We start from the raw sequence: 6362 nt of genomic DNA, 5'->3' as shown, positions 1-6362 counted from the left end.
TTTAGCTTTTTGAGTGTGCTTTAACACAAAAATAAGAATAAAGCTAATGGACGGTGCCCAAAGAGTCTGGCACGCCCAATACAATGTCCAAATAGAAATAACATAACCGTGCGCCCATGCGCATACAAAACAATAATAAATAATCGATGCCTCAATAAATAGGCATGAAAAAATATAGGCGTGGCGCCTATCAAAATATAATCCATAAATCGAATACTCTCTATTCTCCAATGCTTTCCTCTGCCACTGCTGCTATCTCTACACATCAACTGAAGCATTCACAATCGTTAGTAAAATAATACAATTAAACAGACAAAAGTGAATACCTAGCAGTCTTCAGCTACATAAATAAATCAATTGGTTAGAAATAAATCCTAACCTTTATTTATTACGAGTGTGCACTCTAAACTCATAAACGTTTATTAATTTAATATGCGTTTTGCACAATCACCCGCTATGGAATCACCCATGTACACACTAAATTAATGAAACGTCCGAAAAGGACATGCGTCCCCATCAACTTCTCGCACAAAGAATCCACTTTGTGTATGAGCCCCGGTCATCAAAGTTTACGGAATCCACCGTAAAACCTCACGGAATCCACCGTGGAATATGCCTCCCGGCATCAATAAGAGAAAGCAGGGCTATTTCCAAAAGAAAGGAAAATGGAAACTACTTTTCCATTTTATGATGCAGAGAGGATTCTGTGAGTCACCAAAGTAATGTGAGGATAAGATTTAATGACCTTATGTTGGGCAAGAGCACAATGGCTTGATTGACCACTCTATTGTTGAGAAACCATGTCTTCTTTATGAAATAAAAATTATACCTTCAAAGGTAAAGGAAGATGTGAAAAGAATTCTCACCTCAAAATAACTCATTTCCAAAGAAGTGTGTGAGTATTATAATGGCTGCAAGGCAAGTCCATTAGGCTCAGATTTCCAACCATCTGTATACCCTTGACTTTCAAGCAAGAGCCAAGATACCTGTTTGGATAATGAGGTGGAAGACTATGATGAAGATGAAGAGATAGAAGAGAAACATGAAGGTGGAGGGGCTCATCCTAGAGGAGTTGATAGCTATTCTATTTCCCACAAGAATCACAACCAAACCTTAAGAATGCCTGAAGAAAACAATATCTCAGTGTCACTGCGCACACACACTTTGCAACTTGAATCCTTGACTGGTAAACCTACCTTTCTAGTAGAGCCTCGCACCATGACAACTACAGAAAGAAGATTGATGAGAACACACAGTGCAACTTGAAAAAGAGAAGCTTGCACTTTAATCTCAAGCTTTAGATCTTGAGAAGCAATGCTTTAAATGGCAAAGTCTAAGCAGCATGAAAGAGAGAGAGTGTTTGTGAGAAAGAAGAAGAATGGCAATTGTTGGGTGATGTCATGGTGATGCAGGGTGACCATACTAAATAAGAACGTAACCTTATGAAAGAACAACTACTAGTAAGAGGTTGCTTGTTGAGCTTATGCTTTGGGTGGCCGTCGAACTTCTAGTGGCACTAGAGATTATGGTGGCATGAGTGCAGCTAGATCACCAGCGTCAATCTAATCGACTTGATACACCTAGCGTAAAAAATAGTCATTGCCATCGACAATATGGCGATGAGTGTGAGTAGGATGCTGTCGTGGTTGGCTGATGCTCATCCTATGCATCATTGTAGTGAGCTGCTTCCAAGCATTCCAAGCCGTATACTCAGTTGCCTCTAATTGCATCAACCAATCTGATGTGTGCATTAGTGATGTGGACGAGACAACAACTTCCTGAAATAAAGGATGGTGATATGTCTATTTGGAGATTAAAATTTTGGCACAACTATGACGGCATTTAGAACGCTGTGATGACGGAATTGATAAGAAGGATGACGAAAGCTATTTGATTATAGGTTTAAACATTTATGTTTTATCCTTTAAAAAAAGCTAAGGTTTGAAAAGCCTTAGGATTTTATAAAAAAGCTAAAAGCACAACGTGTGAAGATGGAAGAAGAAAAACTATATAATGGGGACACAATGAGAGCCTTAGAGCCATCAATTCAAGGGAGAGAGGCTAGAGGTTGAGCTTGAATCCCTCACCTCCTTGAAGATCTCACTTCAAATTCAAGAGTGTAGGCTTGAGGTGGAGCTTGTATCCCTTGCCTTCTTCAAAGTTTGCCATCGCATTTAGGAGTGAAGGATTGAGGTTCGAGCTCCAAGCCCCTCGCCTACATTCAAGTATCCGTTGCAAGTGGTTTATGAAGATTGGCTTGAGTTGAGCTGTAAGATTCTCACCTACTTTTGAAGATTTTCATCAAATTCCATGAAGTGGCTTCTGAGTCGAGCTATGAGCTCCTTGCCCTCTTCGAATTTCTCATCATCAATTCTATAAGAGTGGGTTGAGTTTTGTGCCACGAATCCCATGCAACATCAAGATAATTAAGACTATTGTATAGAAGAGAAGCACCACACTTGATTTGAGGAATGGTTTACTTATTTTTGACTTTATTGTTGTAATAACTAGGGCTGAAGCCTATTTGGTCAGTGTGTATGCTCTATCTATGTGTCAGTGCTGCTTCTCGGGTGATTCATATGACTACACCGATGTAAACAGAGGTTTCCAAATGTCTTGTATTGCTCTAGAATGCCTTTTGAGCTTTGATCAAGCTCTATCTTGGTTGGTATTTCATTGAAATTGGTCTATAGTGGCATGCTTTGTGACAGTCATTATGCTTATGGTCCATGCTTGACCCTTCAATACATGCTTTGATATGTATGTTAGAAATACATGCTAGTTATATTGTTTATATTTGATTGCCACTTGGAACTTAATTTGGGCTTTTATTTGCATACTTTGGATCTCTTGGACTCAATGGAAAAGAGAGACTGCATAATTGTTGAAGTTGTAAATCATGAGTTTATGTTTGCCTTATCTGTGAATTGTCATTATCATTCATGCCAACAAAGGGTTTTCCTTTTGAATAGATTGTGGTGGTAGATGTGGATAAAGTAATTGTAGTAAGCAAGCAACCATTGCTTGAACGAGTATGTTAGAGCTTGAGTGCAAGAGATGAAAGACCAAGATGGCATGAATTTTTCAATAACAAGAATACCTTTAGAGTGGTGGATGTTAACCCCTCTATTCTATAGTCAACTGAGGTATTAGAGCTATCTCTATTCCCTTCTTGCTTACAGTTTCTTCATGGTATTAGAGCCTGATATGCTCTGTGACATTTGTCAAGTAAAAATATTATAGATGTATTGCTGAAGAAGCATGTATAGAGAAAAAGGGGCTAGCAATGGAGTTCAACAATTGGTGAGAATTGAGTGACCAAGTGTTGACTCATGTTTATGCTCCAACCTCCACAACGAGTGATCTTTTTGAGCCACCTTGTCTAGATCAATGATGGTAACCTAGCACCATTAATTAGTGCTCCGAAATCCCTCCAATATGTAAAGAGTCGTGTAATATATGATCAAAGCCTCCAACTTTGTCTTTCATTGGCTTGGTTAGTAAGCTAACTAAATTTCGAGTTGGCAGCTTATTAAACACTTCTTGTGCTTTTGCAAGCAAGCTAAGTTCAACGCACATATCTACCAGTACAATGCCACGACTACTATATCATGTGTATTTCTTAGCCCTTCTATGCCACTTCTATGCATCCACATGCCTTGAAGATGCAACCAAAAGTGACTAAATAAGCCCCATCTTGTGTACCTTGGTATGTATCTTTTTTCCCTTCTTTGATACAAGCTTTCATAATGCAATTATCTATATACACATAGAGCTAGGCAACACCAACACAGATGTCCTTTTTAAGAAACCTTATCTTGATGATATCTATATGCATCATGTTGCCTCAATGGAGGTCTTACAAAGCTTCTTTGGCTTCATAGCTAATTAGGTGGAAAACATGCAAACCCCTACTAGCCATTACTAAAACCTCTTCTTCCACATTGTCTTTCATGTGCTACATATCCTTATTCTTCTAATCCCCACTAAAATCAATAGATTGCATGCTATCCTTTTTCCTATAAGATTTGCTAATGTGAAGGGTTCCTAATCTATAAGAGAGCTAATTCATTTTCAAAGAACCACATAGAAGCTTGAAGAAGAATTCAAATAAAATAAAAGTATGTTCTACACAATGCATACTAGATTTTCTATACAAATGTACTTGTGTGTCCACACTTGCACTTCAATTTCTCCAGACACGATATGTACATGTGGACTAATGTATTGCATCTTACTCTCACACCTGTACAGATTGCCCCAAAGACCTTGTACCCTAGTTCTTATCCTAAGGTACTTGAAAGTGTGTGTACAAATGCATCTACAATGTGTGAAAGTATTTGAACTCTTGTCCAAGAATCGTGCAAATTTGGCCTTATATATTACCTAAGTGCATAAGGTAATCATATACTTCAATATGTCTAAGTAATCTAGTGGATAAGGTGTTCTCCTAGTAAAATGCTATGAGCCATAATGACATGGGATGGCCATTTTCTAGCTTGCCATCCTAGACCTAGCTTATCCTCAAACCAACCCACATCCCAATCCCATCCACTTATAAGAGCCCACATCCCCATTCCTATTCCCATTCCCAAAACCATCCACATCACTATGCTATGAGCACTAAGTAGTAGAGTGTGATGGTGGTATAGTGTCTAAGTATTATATAATCATGTGCTAATGCTACCTAGAGTGATTCATGAGTGCCTAATGTGGCCTAAATTGTTGAGTGAGGTTATTGTCATTAAAAAATGAAGTTCTCAATGTGGTCAAAGGGTGCCTCGTGATCAAGGGTAAGAGACTGGAGATGGTAAAGTGAGTTGAAATAAGGTGTATGATTGTGCAACTACATTGTCGTAGAGTTCACGCAAGGGCTGCAGAACACGGGGTTCAAGATACAACAAGAGAAGAGGCTAATAGGAAGAACTCAAATATTTGATGCCAAAGTTCACTATATTTCTTGTCAAGAGAGTTAAATGCGGTCCATGTTCAAAAAAAGCTGAAGTATCTCATAAACTGTTTTGCATTCCGATGTATGATCTCAGTTACGTTAAACAGAATAATGGCATTAACTAATAATCCAGTTCTGAGGAAAAGTGATGAGTTCTGGCAGAGGGCAGATTGACATTTAGATCTGATGTAGCTGATACTGCTATTTCAGAAAATGATGCTGCTGAGGAAACACCTGAAGATACTCAACTAGTTGTGGATGCTGAACCTGTTGATGAAAATACCCCTGTTGAAGGAGAGAGTTAGTAGCTTAGGCATTAGGTACAGCTGTAAGGACCTGCTGTTGTCGTAGATTCTGCATTTTGGAATTATCTGGAGAGGACACAATGGTAGGTCCAGATTGTCACACAAAGTAGAAATTCATAAGGCATGTGCCTCTTTCAAGAGGGGAACAAGCTTGTTCTGAGAATGCAGGGCCGCTGTGTCATCACAGCCGCCAATATGCTTTCCACCAATAAACACGCTGGGAACTCTTCTCTGGTGAATCCATTCAGCTAGAGTTGCCTGTATGTCAGCCCAATCACTTTCCTGATCAAGCTCAACAACCTTGGTCTTTGCAACGAGGGATGCTAAAAGGTCCTTTACACGCTTGCAATATGGGCAATATGTCTTGCTGCATCATGCAACCAACAAAACATCCGGCAAAACATTGCTAGCCTTTCTACCTTACACTAATCGCCAGGCACTGTACTTCTTGGGAAAATGGAGTTCCTCCAATTCTGCGGCGATCACTCTTCCTGCTAGTCTCTCCTCCTCCTTTGCCATGTCGAGGAAGGCACAGTCCTACGAGCTTATCCGTGGTTATTACTGCTGTAAATCGATCTTCTCCTTCTACAAGACCTTTCATCTACCTATCTCAGACGGTAAAAGAATCCGTGGGCTGAAACGTAACGTATAAGAAGCAACAACCACCTAGTGCATCTAGCTCAAGAGTTGGATTATCAAAGCAAGCTTTTGTCAGTGAATCCCATGAAAAGGGTGTCCAAAAAAATCAGTTGCGGTACTGCGTCTTCTTGAGGTTCTATGTCTGAGAAGGGCCAATCCTTTGGAGTTCCACCCTCCAATCAAGTGCAAGTTGAGATTCATGAGGAAAAAAAAAACATGCTAGAGTCGCTGTCGGGGAAGGTGATGCATCAATCACCTAGTAGACATCCTCCAATATGGAATAGAGTCGTGTGCAGAGATCACCAATCCTCCCCCAGTCGTCTTCTCAGTCTTTTTGCTCTTCTGAGTCAGCGTGATTTCTTTCGATGATGTTTGAAGGCAGAGAGTGATTTCTTTTGATCAAACGATCCATCTCTTCATGAAAATAGAAACAAGAAATCAGTAAAAAAAACTCTTTCTCCTGTCGC

The 6362-nt window shown here is 39.6% G+C and overlaps 1 pseudogene; it reads right to left on the bottom strand.

The window, feature by feature from the left end:
• Positions 1-5370: 5370 nt before the first annotated feature.
• Positions 5371-5775, bottom strand: LOC148039947 (glutaredoxin pseudogene; annotated as a pseudogene).
• Between the last annotated feature and the right edge of the window lie 587 nt (positions 5776-6362).

The sequence above is a fragment of the Lygodium microphyllum genome, chromosome 2 (genome assembly GCF_053477565.2).
Source record: "Lygodium microphyllum isolate KBCC chromosome 2, Lygodium_microphyllum_v1.1.10, whole genome shotgun sequence".
Taxonomy (NCBI): Eukaryota; Viridiplantae; Streptophyta; class Polypodiopsida; order Schizaeales; family Lygodiaceae; genus Lygodium; species Lygodium microphyllum.
This window is presented reverse-complemented; position numbering and strand designations above follow the sequence as displayed.